Source organism: Canis lupus, chromosome 3 (assembly GCF_011100685.1).
Source record: "Canis lupus familiaris isolate Mischka breed German Shepherd chromosome 3, alternate assembly UU_Cfam_GSD_1.0, whole genome shotgun sequence".
Classification (NCBI taxonomy): Eukaryota; Metazoa; Chordata; class Mammalia; order Carnivora; family Canidae; genus Canis; species Canis lupus.
In genome coordinates this window covers 48,510,796-48,529,548 of record NC_049224.1, presented here as the reverse complement: position 1 = coordinate 48,529,548, position 18,753 = coordinate 48,510,796, and the positions used below count along the sequence as shown (strand labels likewise).

Sequence of the window (18,753 nt, the reverse complement as noted above, 5' to 3'; positions counted from 1 at the left end):
ACACAGGCAGAGGGAGAAGCAGGCTCCATGCACCAGGAGCCCGACGTGGGATTCAATCCCGGGTCTCCAGAATCGCGCCCTGGGCCAAAGGCAGGCGCTAAACCGCTGTGCCACCCAGGGATCCCCTCCACTTCTGTTTAAATCAGATTCCTGGTTCCCCAAGAGCTGCCCCTCTGAGGGTCCTGGAAAAAACAAAAAAACCCCAAAAAACCCTGGGGGTTTGTTCATTCACTTGCTCCAGAGGTTTGCTACAGTGATGAGCTGTGTAATTTCTTAGGCCCAAAGTTGTGGCATGCACTCAAATCCTGGGGTTACCTATCAGGAAGCGGCACTACCCCAGGTCATCCTGCTTCTCAACTGGGAGCTGAGCCCCTGGAAAGGAAAATTTTCCTTTGGGGGCCCTTCTAGAGTTATAATAATTTTCCTTTCCTTTCACCTGTTGGCATCTTAGGTGAAAAAGTCACTGAAAAATAATTGAAGTAGAATTTCAAGTTTTATCTCCTGATCATCACAGCAATCTCAGATGCTGATTTTTCTCCAGAAATCCAAGGGCAGCAGAGGGTTTTATGTATTTTGAATCATCCAGTTTGTCTGTAGCATCTGTCCAGGGGAACAGGGAGGGGTGTTTCCATTTTGGAAAGCCATTTGGGAAAGCCGAGTGAGGCACAAGTAAGGGGGTGACAGTGGCTGCATTGGGACCAGAGTACAGGCTCTCCCCCTGCAGTCCCAGTGAAGCTGTAGCACCCAGGAATGTGGGCAGTGTGGGCCGCTTGCCCTTGAGTGGCTGGCCTCCACTGGGAAGAGAGGTCTATGTCTTAAGCTGGCTTGGGTGGGGGTGGCTGCTGTGCTTCTCCTCTCCTGTGAGAGGGGAGCACAAGATCAGGTGCCCCCAAGGTCACCTCTCTGCCCTGCAGCCGCTGGAGACACAGGCTTGGCCCAGGAACCCTGGGGCGCTTGGCCTCCCCTGGCCTTTCTGAGGAGCACAGCCTGTGTGGGCTCAAGGATCCCCAGAACCCAGTTTGGGGGGATCTGTCCCATGGCCCCTCATGGCCGAGAGGCTTCTGCCTGACGATGAAGGTGTAACCTCACACGCCTGTGTCTTAAAAACCTTCTGGAAGGTAAGTTTCTCTTCTCTTCACTCTTTGCTTGTGAAGCGATTCAGGGGTTTTCATTTGCTTTCCTCAGCTGACTGTAGGAAGAGGGAGGGGACCCCTGACTGGAGGACCTTTCTCATGTGATCACTCAGATGAGGCTGCAGGCTCACCTTTTCTGGCCGTGCTCTTTCAGGAGCCAAATGGCCTTCCTGCCTCTAAAATGAGCAAAGGAGGGGAAAGGGCAGAGAAAACCTCAGGAGGGGCATGAGCCGGGATGCTGGGGTTGGCAGTGCTTCCTGGCTCCGTCTGGACACTAGAAGAGCATTTCCTCAGAGGAAGGAGGAACAGGTGGCTGAGTGTATTCAGGGGGCCCCCCGGTTATCAGTGTCTTGGGAATTCTGGTTAGGAGGTACTAAACCTAACCCTTTGATGATCCCCCCAAATAATGCATACTGGGGGTTCACAAACCCAGACTCCCCCGATCATTTATTCATAAATACTCCCTAGCCACTTACTGGGAGGCACGCCCTGTGCTGGGCATGAAGGATACGTGGAGCCCCGTCCCTGGCATCTTGGGTGGCATAGCAGTTGAAATGAGCTGACTTTGGAACCAGCCTTTTCTGGGTGCAAATCCTGTCTCCACCATGAGTCCTTGTGTGATCCTGAGTAAGTGGCTCAATAGCTCTGATGTTCAGCTTCTTCACCTGAAAATGCAGATAAAAATAACCCATTTTGCAGTGACCTTTGCTTATTATCTTAAAAAGGTCAAAGCACTTAGCACTGAGTGAGCACTTGATAAAAGTTTGCTCTTGAAAGATTATTTGGAGGGGGCTGTTGGTATGCATTGTCCTGATGTCCCCAGAGCTGGCCTGCCTTGCTGCTGCCAATGTCTGTGTGTAGCCTCGGGGCTGCACACGTGCTTCTTGTTGTGCCTGGATGTGGCCACCTCCGTGGGCACACCAAAAAGGAGATGACACTAGCTTACATTAGCCCATAGCCATGTTTAGCCCCGGGCCAGGAAAGCAGAGGACCCCAGTGTCAGCCCTCTTCCTTTCTGTATGGAAGTACTTTTTTTATTTGCTAGAAAATTATCCTGAATGATACTTGTGTCAGCCTCAGGGCTGAGGTTGGATTTCTGTACCATCCAGTCCTCTCGAGATGGGGACAGGAGTACAGTCCTCTTGCATCTGGTGCCACTTGGCCTGGGACCCAGGGATCAGCCCCAAAACTTCATGTCATGTGGTCAGACCCACCGTGGGGTGGCCAGACAGAGATGGTGGAAGAGAACATTTGTTCTCCATCTGTAAATGAGACCTAGGCTTGACTGTGGCAGACTGTCAGGGGGAGTTAGAAACTTACCTCCCATTGGAGACTGTTCTGGAAGGATTGGACCAGGGCACAGACTGTTCTGGAAGGATTGGTTCCCATCCTAGTCTCTTCCATCAGACTGCAAGTTCGATTCCAACTTTTTTTTTTTAAAGATTTTATTTATTTATTTGAGAAAGAGTGAGAGAGAGAGCACAAGCAGGGGGAGGGGGAGAGGGAGAAGGAGACTCCCTGCTAAACAGGGACCCCAAAGCGGGACTTGATCCCAGGGCCCTGGAATCATGACTCAAGCCAAAGGCAGACACTTAGCCGACTGAGCTGCCCCCAATTCCAGTTTCAACAGAAACAGCAAGAATCAGATGTCAGAGGACAAGTGCTGTCATTTAGCAGAGGCTTCTTCTTTTTATTTTTTATTTTTTGGTCAAGTCTTAATGTGGCTTGGTTAATAACATCTCATCACACCATTATGAAAAACAAGATATGGAAACACTCAGCTGGGAGGGGTGGGGTGTGTGGAAGGAGGGACCACAGGCTGCCTCTCCTCCATGAGGGCCCAGGCAGGGAGGCACTGTATTCCCAGAGTTCTACCCATACCCTTTTGCCTTCTTGCTGCACCGGCCCTCAGGCCTCCCTCTGCCTTCAGATCCTGTAATCAGGGGGGGCACCCAATGAGCACACTGGCATAGAAATGCTACTGACAAATGCTACTGACTAAAGAATACTTCCTTTCCTTTCCAGATGAATTTGCATGTTTTAATTGAAGGCAGATGCCTTAAGTTAATTCAGTACAGAAAACTTGGTTTGAGCATTTATTATGCTCAGAGGAGAAAGATCCTGAGGACCCAGTGGGGCTGGTAGGGGCAGCTTTGTGGGGAGGGGACGTTGGAGCTCCATCTGGATTTCACGGGGACAGGTCTGGAGCAGTCCAGGTCAGGTCAGGCTCTGAAGGGCACACAGACTCAGCATCCTGGAGTGTGGTGTGCCTGACACTGGCCCTCTGGTGACGGGGGAGACTCCGGGAAGGGCCAGAGGGCCCTGAGAACTGTGCAGGAAAGTGTAAATGAATTTGAGGAGGGGCTGGTGTGGCCAAACTTGTGTTTTAGAGCACACAACTCTGTTGGCTGTACAGTACAAAACTAGCTAAGGGTAGGGCTTAGGGAATGGGAGACCAGTTGGCCCAAGATGTGAGTTTCTAATTGTGGGCTCTTAGATCCTAGTACATGCCATTATGGAAGGCACTTGGGGCTGGTGAGACCCAGAGCCCAGATGCAGTCTCTGACACCGAGGCCATGCTCTTGGGCTCCTGTTTGTGTGGCCTGCTCAGGGCTCAGATGGAGCCCATTGAGATGATCACTGTGGTCCCCCTGCCGGATGCTCATGAAGGCTTTCCCTGGAAATCAATGTGCTCAGAAGCCACTGGCTCCCATCCAACCTCTCTCCCAGCCGAGTGCACCCCTGGGAAGGCACCTGGATCAGGGCCTGCTTGCCTCCTTAGCTCCCTTTCGAGAAGCCAGGAGGTGCGGCCCTATAAGTGGGCCAATCCTGAGGTAGGAGTTGGTGAGAAGAAACCAGCAGGATAGAAAACATCAGCCTGGCCTGTGCTGTCAGATCTCCCAAAAAGGACAAGGAAAATGGGCAGCTAAAAATAGCCCCTTAGGGCTAGTTCACGTCTGCTTGTAAGTACTGAGCTCCAAGCTAGAGGAAGTTTAACCATTAGGAACCTGGTGTGCTGTGCTGTGTCACCGGGCACCTTTTGAGGATGTGGCCATGACAACTGAGTGTGGACCTCAGGAAAGACAGGTGTGTGGTTAATGTGACAGATGCTCATCGGGGCCCCTCTTGTGTTGAGATAACCAGTTAAACCCATTTCGATCAAAATCCTGGAAATATGGGTGGTGTCCCTGTAATGACATAGGAAGTGACAGGTACTTCAAAGTCAGGCCTGGGTTCAAATCACAGCATCTTTGCTATCTTTTGGCTACCTGCTAGACCCCTGGGCCAGTGTCTTAACTTCTGGGAGCCTCTCTTTCTCTGTCTATAAAATGGGAACAGTAAAAGCCATTGCAAAGGGTTATCGAGAAGATTGAATGAATCATATAAACTCACTGCTGGGAGCAAGGTAAGGGCTCTGCCTACACTTGTTCCCTTGAACTATGTAACAAATCTTTTTTTAAAAAGTCATCAAGGGGTACCTGGGTGGCTCAGTTGGTTAAGTGTCGGACTCTTGGTTTCAGCTCAGGTTATGATCTCAGGGTTGTGAGATGGAGCCCTGTGTCAGGCTCCTCGCTTAGTGGGGAGTCTGTTTGGGATCCTCTCTTGCTCTACCTTTCTCCTTGCTCTCTCTCTGTCTCTGAAATAAATAAAATCTTAAAAAAAAAAATAGTCATCAAGTTAGGCATTGTTTTGAGTTTTTGCTTTTTCTATGGATTATCTTGTTTAACCCTTAGGGCAGAGTTACAAAGTTGATACTCAAGTGTTCTCATTTTGTAGAGGGAATGAATGAGATTTGGGGATGTGTTTACTCTGAGCTTCTCTGTGGTGGAGGGCAAGTTAACCTTTCCAGCAGGCTGACCTTGCAGCTGTTCAAGCCATTGGCCCTGCATTAGAGAGACAGACTGCTACCAAGGCCCTCCTGGAATTTCACCTCATGTGGGTGAGCCCCATGATGGAGCATAAGCTAAATTCTGCTTTAGGGTTTCTGACATCTTCCCCTCCTCCCCTGCCTGCAGAACTTTAGCCAGAGCTAAGAATCCTGTGACTGAATTGGAATCTCAGTACCCCCCACCCTTTTTTTTCCCCGCAAAGAGAAAAAGACTAGATCATTCAGTTGAGTTGCCATAAATATGTGACCAGGCTTTCTTGCATAGCCCCTGCTTCCTGCAGTAATTAAAGAGGATCCATGTGTTCAAACCCCTTTATAGCTCTTTCTAAAAACTTTATTCCCCCTTTTTTTGTGAAACAGTGTTATTGTGGTATAATTTATATACCATAAAATTCACCCATTTTATGTGCACAATTTACAGAGTTGTATGGTCATTGCCACAATCAAACATTAAAACATTTATAGCTCCCCTATTTCTGTTTAAAAATGGATAAAAAGTTACGTGCTGGTCCTATTGAGCTCATGACTGGAAAGTTGAAAATAAGGAAGCTCTACATTAGGCGGCTAGAAGTTTCTCAAGGCAGGATGAGGTTTATGGGAGGCAGTCACAGGTGATACTAGGAGGAAGAGTGGGGCCCAGTCACATCTAGTTTGCCTGTGGGAGGCCCAAGTGTTGGGGCCAGGCTCCTGTCCCTGGGTAGGGGGGAGGGGGCACATCGTCAACATTGGGCAAGAATTTCTGGAAGGACATGGACAGCCTCAGGAGAGTTGACCTCCTGCATCCCTCTAATGGAAGTGGGGAAGAAAAGCCTGGCCCAAGTTCAAATCCCAAAGGGGAGTTGATATGGAGAGCAGGTGTCCTTGTGATATCGTCCTCCAGATCTTCAGAGGAGGGTGATCCAGGGGGAAGAACTGGCCAGGCCAGGTTTCAATCCACTCTAAGCCTAGTACGCTCATCTCAACGTTGGAGAAAACTGTTATTTCTGTCCGTGGCATTTTTGTGAAACGAAACAACAGTGTGCACGACATGGGGTCCAGGATATAGTAAATGGTCAGTAAATAGCAGTGTTTGCTGTTGCTGGTAAAGCTAAAGCAGCATCTGAGGCATGCAAACCTTGAACACACCATAAAGACCTATCTGGCTCCTTAGAGGAAAGTGGTACTGCATTTGCGGGTGGTCTTTTTTTTTTTTTTTTTTTTGAGATTTTATTTATTTATTTATTTATTTATTTATTTATTTATTTATTTATTTATTTATTTATTTATTTATTTATTTATTTATTTATTTATAGAGAGGCAGAGGCACAGGCAGAGGGAGAAGCAGGCTCCATGCAAGGAGCCCGACATGGGACTCGATCCCAGGTGTCCAGGATCACACCCCAGGCTGAATGCGGCGCTAAACCGCTGAGCCCCCCCAGGCTGCCCTGCTGGTGGGTTTAAATTCACTTTCTTCTGTTTACTATATTCATGTAGCTCTGGACAGGTTGCTTGACTTCTCCAGCCTATTTCCTCATCTGGAAGGTGGGCCTAAGAATGGTGTTTGCCTTAGGGCAGGATCAAATGAGACAACTCATGTAGGGCTTTTAGCTAAGGTCTGGCACCTGCTGGAGTGCCATCAAAGTTGGCTGTTCTGTGTGGGTATTAAGTTCCCTTTCCTCAGTTAACATCAAAGTCCACATCTGGATGAATGCATGAACCCTTGAAAGTACAGGCCTAGTGTGAAAAGCCTGATGAGAATTTAGATGCAGTTCTAGGGTTTCTTTGGGAGTTTTGGTTTGCTGGTTCACACCTTGTATGTAAGTAGTGGGAGAGACAGAGCTGGAGCTTAAATAGGAAAAGCCTAAGGACCAGTCCTGTGGATGGCACATGGCGTGTATGTGTGCGTGCAAAGGCAGTCCTTTGAGTCCACTGATGTGTCCTGTGGTGCCCAGCCCACTGTGATCACACCCCCTTCTGCAGATTGTGGAGGGGCCTTGGAGCCCTCTGCATTGTGCTAGGGTGCCAGGCTGCTTGCTCTAGCTTCACGTTAGGAAGGGCCTTGGAGTCCCAGCAAGGACTCCTGACCTGAATCGCAGTACTAGCCTTTCTTTTTGTTAAATAAAGAAGTTGGGCTAGATTAGAGCCTTGATTTTGAAGTTACTGTCTCTGGAGCTCAAGGGTTCACCAAGGTACCTCTGAGCCACAGGGTGGGGGGATGGGAACAGATAGGCTCACCCCACTGAATCAGAGCATCTTTCAATTCCTCTGTTCTAGATTCGTCTTCTATGTGAGGTTTTTGAAGAAAGACTTCTGCAAAAAAAGAAAAAAAGTGTGGGCTTCTCTGGGCTGAAGTGTCTCCAAGCATGGGAAGCATTGTGGTTCTCAGACACCCTTCTCCGGAGGAGAGCCACCTCATCCCTGAGCCAGAGGTCCCAGGCATGGCAGGATGTGACCCCCCGGCCCCAGATGGCTGGGCAGGGCCTGGGTGGGCTGAGCCCCCTGGCTAGTCACTACAGGAGAGGGTAGGTAGCTTTGTCCATTCACCTTGGAGGCCATGCACTTGTTTCTCCTCACCATACACTCCTCACCATTGGAGGGCCAAGCAAATGAAACCCTCAGAAAGGGGGTGACAGTCCTTCCAGCATCCTCATCGCTCACTTCCTGATTTGTGACCTCTTGCAGAAAGCCTCTTCCTCATTAGTCTTTGAAAATCAGATGAGGGCTCTCTCATCATCATGTTCTTACCAGCTTCTGACTCGAGCGTCTCTTCAGCATCCACAGTGGATTTCTAGGAGTTCCAACCTGTTGGCCACGTTTTAAGTAATTGCCTGTTCTCTGAAGCTACGTCCTGCCCGAACCTTTGACCATAGGAGACTTGTGGCCCTAGGGACTTTGGTATCTGCCTATATCTCCACCCCTGCCACCAAGAACTCAATCAGCAACTTGAGAACATGGTTTGCTTTGCAAGGAGACTCCCCCAAAATGGTAGAAAGGGTTGAAAATGGTGATAAACACCTGCTCTGTTGAATCAATTCGACAAACCTTTCTGAGAGAGCTTGATATGTTGCATCTTGCTGGGGATTGGGTGAGGAAGGGGTGGTTAAAAGGACCCTCCTCTTGGGGTTATCCCAGCCTGGTAGGGTCTACTGCATCTGCCTCATGATTTTGGAAAGTCTCTGTGTTCATCTTTCTCCTTCTCTCTTTTAATCTCCCTACGTGCACCCAGGGAGCTGCTGGGGTAACCTTCCCCAGGGCATGGTTCTTCTCCACAGAAACCTTTCTACCTCCTTGCAGCTATTTGTAGGCCTAGTGCTGAGCCGAGCACTCTGGGTCCCCTGTGATCCCTGTGATCCTGCTCAGACCCTCTGCTCTGGGCTACATCCGATCTCCACCTCCCTCCCCTTCCTGTGTGGTATCCTTAGCCCTGCATGCCTCCCCCTCACCTCATTCTGCCAGCACCCACCACCTTGGTCCTGGGCCACATACTCTCCATCCCTGAGGGAGAAGTGAGGGAATGCACTACAGACAAAGCCGGATGATGGGATGGCACTATGGTGCTGCCCGGGATCGACTTCTCTTGGGCTTCTCTTTTCCTCTGGGAACACAAATCCAAGAGAATCCTCCCAACATTGGCCGTCAGGAGAACTACAAGCACCATGTGGTTGAGGCATTAACCTGGTGTCAGGTGTCACCAGCTGGGTCATTAAGATGCATTGGATGTCACCTGACTGTGGGTTGACCACACTACCCCTTTTGGGACTGGCTTTCCAGAACCAGGATCATCAAGGCAGACCACTGCTTTTCTTTTGTAGCCACTTGACCACTTAGAAGTAATGACCCCTGGCCCCGCTACCTACCGAAGATCCTGCTAGGTGACATCCCATGGTAGGGACTGATTAAGTTCCAAGGTAGAAATGCATGAAGCTATTTGTGTTTTTCATAATTGGCACTGCTCACAAAGCAACACTTAGCAGTAGGCTGGCCGTGATGGAGTCAGATATGCCTGGCGAATCACATATGAGGTTACAGAGCATGTGAGTCCATCCCCCACCTCCACCTGGCTCCCACTTCCAAGGATGAATCAGATGGTTTACTCTGTTCTGCTTCCCTCATCAAACAGGAAAGCCGACTCCAAACCTAATTAAGACAGTACTTCGAGTCTGTAACTAAATTCATTCACAGCCCGACTGCACTGGGGCGCCAGGCTTCCTCTGGCTGCCTCGTGTTGTAAACCTGATTCAAATTGTTATCACTTACTCAGGTTTAAGCTGAGATTTTAAAAAAAAAAAAAAAAAAGTTAACCCTGCTCTTTTCTTGACCACGTGGCTCTGGTCACTTTGATCCCGGTCAGTGCGGAGGCTCCATGCTGAAGGAAGCCCTGAAACATGCTCGTTAATTAATAGCTGGTGGCATGTGGAATGTTCTGTCCGAATGGTGCTACCAGTCTCACTCCTTTGGCAGCCAGAACTAGGAAGCAGAAGAATCCCAAACGGAGCTCCTCTTTCGAGCTACCTGCCAGCTCTCACCCCTCACCCAGGCTTGGAAACCATGCCGCCAAGGACTTCCCAGCCCTGTCCTTCACTTGCTGTGTGACCCAGGAAATCCCGACCCTTTCTGGGCCTCCCTTGCCCCACCAGCTAGGTGGCACATCCGTTTCATAGGGTGATTGTTAGAGATCCACAAACATTTGGGATTCCTGCTCTGTGCCAGGCACTGTGCTGGGCTCTAAGGAGGTGAAGAAGTACCTGTTCTAGATCAGTGGTTCCTAGTCAGGGGTGCTACTACCCTCAGGTGACATTTGACAATAATTGGAGATATTTTGGATTGCCAAGACTAGGGGCATCTCATAGGCTGATGCCAGAGGCACTGCTAAATATCCTACAGTGCACAGGACAGCCCTCTACCAAGAATGATTCGCCTTGTCATGTCCATAGTGGCGAGGTTGAGAAACTCTGATCTAAGTAGACCAGCCCAGATGTCTAAGCAAATAATTTCAGTGCAGTGAGACAGAAGTTAAGAGTGTTGAAATAAATCACTGGTATCCAGTGGCCTGGATTTGCTAGTGTTCAGTGATAGGTCATCTACGCTGTCCTCCGTGCAATGCTGTATACCTCTTCAAGGACTCACGTAGGTAGCAGGCATCCAGAGAAAGAAAGTCGACTTTGCATCCATTGCCCAAGAGAGGGGTCGATCTGGTTGATGGAAGGCTGGCTCATGTGATCTGATATCTCCTGACTGTTCCAGCTCCATCAAAACCCATCCCTGTCCATAAGGGCTCCAGAGATAGAGGGAACCCAGAATGGGGCCAGGCCTGCTGGGGGAGGAAGCGGCCTTCAGCACTGAACATTTCTCTACGTTCATCTGCCTTTCCCATCCGAAGGCTCCCAGCCCTGTACAAAGCTCTGCGAGGCTGAATTATAAATGAGTCACCCAGTGACTCACTGGGGAAAGCCCTCCTCCCCAAGAGCCGTGGCTGAGAACCCACCCATATGACATAAATCCAGTTTCTTGGTTCTCTTCTTGCCTCTCCCCACAAAGGACTAAAAATAAAATGTAAAATAGCTAAGATGACTTACTGCAATGACTTTTCTACTTTCAAAATAAGACAATAAAGTGGAAATTTTTTAAAGAAGTCGAGCTGAGAGGCTACCCAAATTAGAATACAGGAAGGTCACGGCACGACACGGAGTTTCTTCCGTTGCGTGGGCATCAGGCTCATTCAGAACCGGCTTTTCTCCCAACAAGTCATTGTCCCCAAAGAGGCAAGGGAAGAGTGAAGAGAGAGGAGCCTGATTCAGAACCTTCTAGTCTCAACATCTGTGTTCTTAGGAAATCACTGACGCTCTGAGCATCGATTGGTTCCTTGGTCTGCACTGGGTAGGGGGAATGTCTTGATGGCACCTCCACACAGTGGGATAAACCAGTTTAGACATGTGAAGGGAATTCAAAGGTTAAATGAGTTTCTACAGTTACTGTTTTTTTTTGTTGTTGTTGTTTTTTAAGATTTTATTTATTTATTCATGAGAGACAGAGAGAGGCAGAGACATAGGCAGAGGGAGGAGAGAAGCAGGCTCTACGCAAGGAGCCCGATGCGGGACTCGATCCTGGTAATCCAGGATCAGGCTCTGAGCCAAAGGCAGACACTCAACTGCTGAGCCACCCAGGCGTCCCTACAGTTATTGTTAAATGTTGGAGTGTGGTTTTGTTTTTACCTTTTATACAGAGGTCCTCAGGGGTGCCTGGGTGGCTCAGTTGGTTCAGCATCCAACTCTGATATCAGCTGAGGTCATGGATCTCAAGATCGTGGGATGGAGCTCTGTGTCAGGCTCTGTGCTCAGCTGGGAGTCTGCTTGAGATTCTTTCCCTCCCCCTCCCCTTCTCCCTCCCCCTCTCTTGGTCTCCCTTAAAAAAAAAAAAAAAAAAAGCACCAGAGTGTCCTAAGCTGGTTATAGACAAAATGGTATCTGGGATTTGCTTTAAAATAACACTGACAGGAGAAGTAGATGGGGTAGTCCCGGAAAACTGCCCTTGACTTGATGATGGTCAAAGCTAGTGATATATATGTGGACCTTTGTTACTTTGGTCTGTCCTCTTAATTTTTACATTTGAATATTTCCATCCTTTACAAGTGTCTATCTTTCGCAAGTGAGTTCTGGAGATTGCACGACGTATCTGTAACACTACAGAACTGTGCATATCTGTGACACTACAGAACTGTGCATTTCAAAATACATAGGATGATAAAGTTGGGGTTATGCGAATTTTACAATTAGAAAATATGCATATGTATATCTAAAGCCAGTTATTCAAATCAGCAGTATATTTGGAGCAGAGGGGAGCACAGAAAGACATTCAGGACCAGAGGAGAAAAAGCAAGTCACGATGCCCTGTTTTCTGCTCTGGGAGGTTGTTCAGAGGAGTTGGGAAGGGAATGGTTGCTCTCTTGGCTGGGGGCACTGGGAGTGAGAGGTGACTTTGCCTGGGATGTTGGCTGTGCTGTCCCCAGCAGGAGCTTACGGATGAAGGTGGAAGAGAGAGGAATGGCTGGCCCCGATGCTCCTTTCCTGGGATGTGAGGATGAAGACAGTGTGGCCTGTGTTTGGGGAGGCTCATGGTCTGCAGAGGAAGGGATTCAGAGAATACCAGGTCCTCCCCATGGGCCATGATGGTGCGCAGATGGAAGGTACTCAGAGGATGGTGTGGGGCCCTCTGTGTGCCCGGCTGAGTGACTTGGACTTAGGAACAGAGGAAGCAGGAGCTGTAACCACTCCCCTCGAGCCTTTTGAAAAATACCTGTCAGAGACAGAGCCATTTGAAACTAAGTGTCACCCGTGTTGGAATAATGTTCCTGGGCAGCCCCGGTGGCACAGAGGTTTAGTGCCGCCTGCAGCCCGGGGTGTGATCCTGGAGACCAGGGATCGAGTCCCACGTCGGGCTTCCTGCATGGAGCCTGCTTCTCCCTCTGCCTGTATCTCTGCCTCTCTCTCACTCTCTCTGAATAAATAAATAAATAAATCTTAAAAAAAAAAAATAATGTTCCTCTAGTTTTACGGTTTACAGAATGATTGGTGGCTCTCAGCACTCCTGTTGGGCAATGCTAACTTGCCAGTGTGGGTGGAAGGGCAGCGGATCCTTGGGTGGGCTGTGGCCTCTCTCTGGCCCTAATTCATCAGATGTGACACCTGGGGGCACATCACTTCATTTCTCAGGCTCTTTGTGTCCCCACCCAAGACTTGAAATGAGAAGCCGACCCATCTCTGGCGAAGTTGATTGAGTACCCTGTGCCTGAGCTCACAATGACAGGCCATTTGCAGGGTCGATCCTGGCAGGCACATCATACGGGGTGTGTCTCTGCTGTGGTTTTGGGGCCTGGGTTTGATGGGCTCCTATTGCTCCCACTGAGGAACTTGCATCAAGACCCAGGGAGGTCCCTGAGCCCAGGGCCTGTCCTTCCTCACTGTCACCAGGGGTGCAGTTAGTGACACGGATCCATCTTTCCCTATGTGAGATGCCTGGAGAGTAAGGCTTTTTTTCTTGTTTCCTTAAAGATTCCAATAGCTTTCCAGTTAGTTCACAGACATCAAAGGATTTTGGATGGGGACGAAATGGAGGCTTTTTGAATGAAATTTGGAATTCCAAGCCTAATAAATTCAGCCATCTTTTTTTTCCTCCCCTTGCTGGGGGTTTTGAATCCTATATTCATAAGATCTGGCCCAGCCCAACCTCAAAGCATCATTCTCATCACCTTCCTCCAGTTGTGTTCTGAGTCTCTGCTCTGGACTTAGGTGACTAGAAGGCCTGGGGAGATGGCCCAGGAGAGGTAGTGATTTTTAAACTTTGGGCCATGAGACCGTTTCTCTAAAAAAAAACCGTGTTTGTTTCCCAGGGATGCCACATCATTAACCCCCGACTTGACAGTTTAAAACAACAGAAATGTATTGGCTCTGGAGGCCAGAAGTCCCAAAACAAGGTATCGGCAGGGCCGTGCTCCCTCCAGAAGCTCTAGGGGAGAATCCTTCCTTGCTTCTTCGAGCTTCTAGTGGCTCCAGGGGGTCCTTGGCTTGTGACTGCATCACTCCAATCTCTGGCTTCACATGGCCTTCTCTTCTCTGTGTGTATATCATAAGGATGCTTCGATTTCTGGGCTCACCAGGGTAATCTAGGGTGGTCATGTCTTGAGATCCATAACTTAATTACATATGCAGAGGCCCTTTCTCCAATAAAAATAATTTTATTTTTATTTGCAAGTTCCCAGACCTAGACATGTCTTTTTGGGACTCATTCAGCCCACCAGAAAAATCTTACCCAGCAGTGCCTGGGTGGCTCGGTGGTTGAGCTTCTGCCTTTGGCTCAGGTCATGATCCCAGGGTCCTGGGATTGAGTCCTGCATTCAGGCTGCCCACAGGGAGTCTGCCTATGTCTCTGCCTCTCTCTGTGTGTCTCTTGTGAGTAAATTAATTAAATCTTTTAAAAAATACTTAAAAAAAAAAAAAAAACCTTACCCAAAAGTCCCCGAGGCAGAATGGAGAAGGAGGGAGACTCTGGTGATAGCCCACTCGAGACCTCACCTCCACACATTCAGCTCCTGCCCTTCCCGCTGGCCAGCAGCCCCTGGCACCTGAGCCCTGTATGGAAACCAGCGCTTTAGTGGAGAGAGCTCAAAAGACTTTGGCTTCAAAGCCTAGGCTTGGAAATGGGCCAGGGTGTGGGCAAGACAGCCTGACCTCCCAGTATCATCGTCTGTGAAAGATGGGATGTTTAGGTCTACACTGTAGAGTTGAGCGTAGTCTCAGTGAGGTCAACATCCTTGGGTTATTAGTTTCCTCTCACCTCATGATTCCCTACCCCTGTGGAAACAGGTGAGACAGGTGTTAGGGGGACCCATCCCACTTTGCATCAGGATTGGTCAGGAACCAGTGGACAAGAAAGTTTACCCTGGCTTTCAAAGACAGGAGCTTCTAGAATTGTAGGGAGCCAGTGGTTTTTCTTTGACAAGAATGAGGGCACCCCATCAAGCTTACTCAGTTCTAACTGCCAGATGACAGCCCATGTTAAGTAAGTCCTAGTGATCACCCCATACCCTGCACCCACCCTACTCGCTTGCACCATAAGTTGAATGTGGGCTGAGCAAGGGTCTGAGAGCCTGGTTGTCATAGAGCAGGCTTCCCAGCCTCGGCGTGAGTGGCATGTTAGGCTGGATCAATCTTTATTGTGGGCGCTATACATGGTCGGCCGTCCAGCAGCATTCCTGACCTCTACTCACTAGAGGAGGACCCCGCACCCAAAATGTCATACAGACATGGCCAGAATTGCCTCTGGCTAAGAACCATTGCTTTAGAGAAATCATCCTCTCTTGAGCTAGCCTGTCAGCTGTCAGAACTGTGATAGCCCATACTCATTGTAAAAAATCTTTAAATGTTGGGGAGTGGGCACAAGTTGCTGTGCCTAGAGCTCCTGGTGGGAGGAGCTCATATATTACTTCCTTTGTCCTTGAATTAACACAGACAGAACCAGACTTTTCTTGCTTTGCCTAGTTGTCTCCTCCCTCTCCCTCATCTCCAACCAGAACCACAAGCAATTTTCCAGGAAAAGGAGGCTCATGGTGTTTGGTCCATTATTCGGATAGTTTCTCCCGTCCTGCTCTCAGATAGATGTGAAGAGCCACACCCAGGGGCTGTGGTACTGTCCCAAGACCTGCACTCCATCTATGCATCTGTCCTGTTGCCTTTTTAAAAGCAGACATCCCTCGACACCTGCTCTACTCCCTCTCCCTGATCTGTGACTTAGAATCCCATCTCTCTGATTTCTCTAGAAAAATTTAGTGTCTGCCTAGATAATTTTCCAGAAAAGCCGTCTTCTGGAACTGAGATGTAGAGAAATCAGGCAGCTGATGTTAATTCAGCCTTAGAATCTTGAGACAGCAGACAGAGCAGTGGGGGATGGCCAGGGATGACATGGCTTTCTGGTGGACACCTCCCATGTCCTGCTTTTCTAGGTCGAGTTCACTCCTACCTGCTTGGGAAGGGAATTTGTGCTCACCAAGCAGTCGGTGAGAAGGATCTCCAGTTCTCTGTGTGCCTGGGTTGGAGAGGCTTGAGAGATTCCTGGAAGATTGCCCAGATGAAAATCCTAGAATCTTAGAATTGAGGACTGTCTTATCTGCCTTCCTCCCACTCAGCAGGAAAGCCCTGCCCTTTAATCCTGACACCTGGCCACTGAGCCTCCACTTGCACAATTCCCCCCACGGCCCCCCAACCTGGTGGCAAGGAGCTCACTAATTCCTAAGATAATCAGTTCATCTGTGCCCAGTGTTTCTAGTCACCTGCTTTGTTATAACTACCACATCCTGAGTCTGGTTCTGGCTTCTGGAAAGACACACTGTGGTTGAGCTCTTACTCCTCTTAACAGTATTTCAGTCCTATCACCTGCTCATTCTTCATTTTGGTTCCTTGAGTCATTTCATGGCATGGATGATTCTAGATCCCCCTTCTCCCCCAGGTGCCTTTCTAGGAGATACTCCAGTATGGCATGGGCCTCTCTAAATGTCCTATTCCAGGCTCATCATGTGAGAAGACGGTGTCTGCCCCCTTGTACCCCAGATTCTGTTGATGCCACCGAAGGGGCATTGGTGTTAAGGACAAACGTCTACTAATGGGGGATGCACGCTGAGACTTCCTGCCCTGAACAGCTGGTGCCGTGCAGCTTCCCTGCCTCCCCTCAAGTTACCTGTGGGTGCATGCTAGCTGCATCTCATCCTGATCCTTTGGGTCTATCCATTTGGCCGGTTTTATTCATCTTGAGTCTTTCATCTATCTCTGGCATATCGACCTTTGTTCTCAAATAAGGATAACGTGCCACCTGTATGCAGATGGAGAGGAGCCTGCACCTGCTCCATCCACTGGAGGAGGTTGAGGCGGCTGTGTTCCAGCACCGGTGCTGTTTCCCTGTCTTGTGTCATCGAGTGAGCACTCCCGTCCAGTCTGCACTTGCCCCCCGATGCAATGTGTTTCTGGCTTTCCCCCAATCAAATTAGTTTCCTGGGATCCCTGGGTGGCGCAGCGGTTTGGCGCCTGCCTTTGGCCCAGGGCGCGATTCTGGAGACCCGGGATTGAATCCCATGTCGGGCTCCCGGTGCATGGAGCCTGCTTCTCCCTCTGCCTATGTCTCTGCCTCTCTCTCTCTCTGTGACTATCACAAATAAATAAAAATTAAAAAAAAAAAAAAGATTAAAAAAAAAAAAGATTTAAATTAGTTTCCTGACCCTATTAGAAAACCACCGAAGAAATGAGGTTGGTCTGGCCTGACTCGTCCCTGGTGAACTCTGTCAACTTCTGACAAGGACGGCGCCCTTCCTGCAGAACATAGAAACCCAGTGTTTGCTAACCCATCCTCAGCTTTTGTCAGGGGTCAGTCTCACCAGACTGGCATTTCAGCCAGCCACTGTGTCCCCCTTGCTGATAAATCAGGGGGAGGTTTGCATTTTCATTCAACCTCGACTGTTTTCACAGCTCTGGGGTCAGGGCCACCACCGCAGAACCACCATAGATGAGGTTGGAAATGGGTGAAAGGAGCATGGGGTCCTGCTGGCTGTCACTGCTGCAGTCTGCTTGTCTCCTCCCAGATGGGACCTCAGGATATCCTGCCCCTAGATGGGAGAAGTTGCGGCAGCTGGAGCCCTTGTTTCAGGGGCTTCATTGTTGTCAGTTTTCCTGGATGCAGGACAATTTTGAAAATGGGATTTCTGGTTTTTTTTGTTCATAGGAAGGGCTACCTGTCCAGGGACCTGAGCCTGATGCCACTGAGAGGCAGATGGACAGCGTCCAGGGCCCCTCCGCTAGCCCACCCTCCCTGCCCCAGTGCCTTATTGTGATGTCTTGCCCAGACTCGGTCAGTTCCCCCAGGCTGCTATGAACACCACCCCTGCTCTTCCCTGTGCCCTCAGGGGCTGACCCTGGATGGGGCCCTTGCCCATCCTCCTGTCTCCAGCCAGCTCTCAGAGACCAGTTCATCCCCCACCACGGGTGGCTGTGCTGCAGCCTGGTATCGGCACCCTGCCTCTACCCATGACAGTACCTAGCCAAAGTTTGGACTTTGTGTCTTTAAGTAGGGAGCCCCTGGTGGTTTCACGCAAGAGGAATATGCTTCCATAAATTTTAAGATTCATCTAGTGAGGTACAGACTATATGAGTTGGGGAGGTTGAAGCACTGTAGTTGGGGGAACCTCCTAGGATCTGGAAGGCTTGCCTTCTCCTCTGCAGGCATTTGGGAAACGGCATGAGGATCTTCACTAATACCCACAGGTCTGCTGGGTCACTTGCCACCGTGCCCTCACAGGCGAGGAGTCTACCCTCAGACCAGGTGGGTGACCCTCCTATTTTGAACAGACTTCCTGCCACCGTCAGGAAGCAGCAGCAGCCCCTGGCATGACATGGTGTCTGGCTCCCTCTGGTGACAAGAGGAAATGCCTGAGCACTGGCCTTTCCTCTCCGCTGATGGTGGGACTTAGACTTGTTGAGTTGAGGGAGGGTAAACTAAGGCCCAAAGGTCCCCTTGACTCCAGGGGACGGATGAGGCCCCCATGTATATTTGCTTGAATCCAACTGTCCCCGTTAGGCCACTTGGCATCCCAGTGACAGGCAGGCTAATAAGACCCAGAGCGGGGCCTTCAGTTCTCTGCAGACTCCAATTCCTGTAGAATTTACTAGAAGGATTTCAGTGACCCTCAACCCTTCTGCTGCTGTTCCATGCTGCTGAATGGCAGGTGGGAGGCAGTGCAGGAGTGGGGGCCTATCCAGATGTGTGGCCCTAGGCTGGTAACCTGACTTCTCTGTGCCTCAGCCCCATCTGTAGACTCAGGTGGAAAGACCCACATGTCAGGGTGAAGTCGTATATACCATGTGGGCGGCACCAGGCCCCTGAGGGCCTCCGAGGCAGAGAGTGTGGTATTGTTGTTGGCAAAGACCTCAGTGTGGCTGGGTGGAGCACCAGTAGATTTGCAGCTCCTGAGCAGTGAAGACACCATGAGGTCACCTCTGGTGAACACCTGGCTACTTTGGTGAAGTAGAAATACTTATGGAGAACTAGGAATTAACTTGTGGGGAGCACCATGCCCTGGGGCCAGGCCCTCCTCCTCTGCAGCCAGGTCCTATTTTCCCCTCCTAGGCCTGGGCCTGTCACCTCAGTGACCTCTATAACAGGACTCCACCCTGGCGTCTCCCTGAGGCCACTGAGAACATTCATGATGGTTTTGTA

General features: G+C 49.7%; 1 protein-coding gene and 1 long non-coding RNA gene across 3 annotated transcripts in view; both read left to right on the top strand.

The window, feature by feature from the left end:
- Positions 1-18,753, top strand: part of SLCO3A1 (solute carrier organic anion transporter family member 3A1) — a 303,094-nt gene that overhangs the window by 193,570 nt on the left and 90,771 nt on the right. The gene's annotated exons all lie outside the window — the stretch shown is intronic.
- Positions 227-8,053, top strand: LOC106558611. The gene is made up of 2 exons (XR_005357026.1): positions 227-1,118; positions 7,276-8,053. It is a non-coding gene; the product is annotated as an uncharacterized LOC106558611 (long non-coding RNA).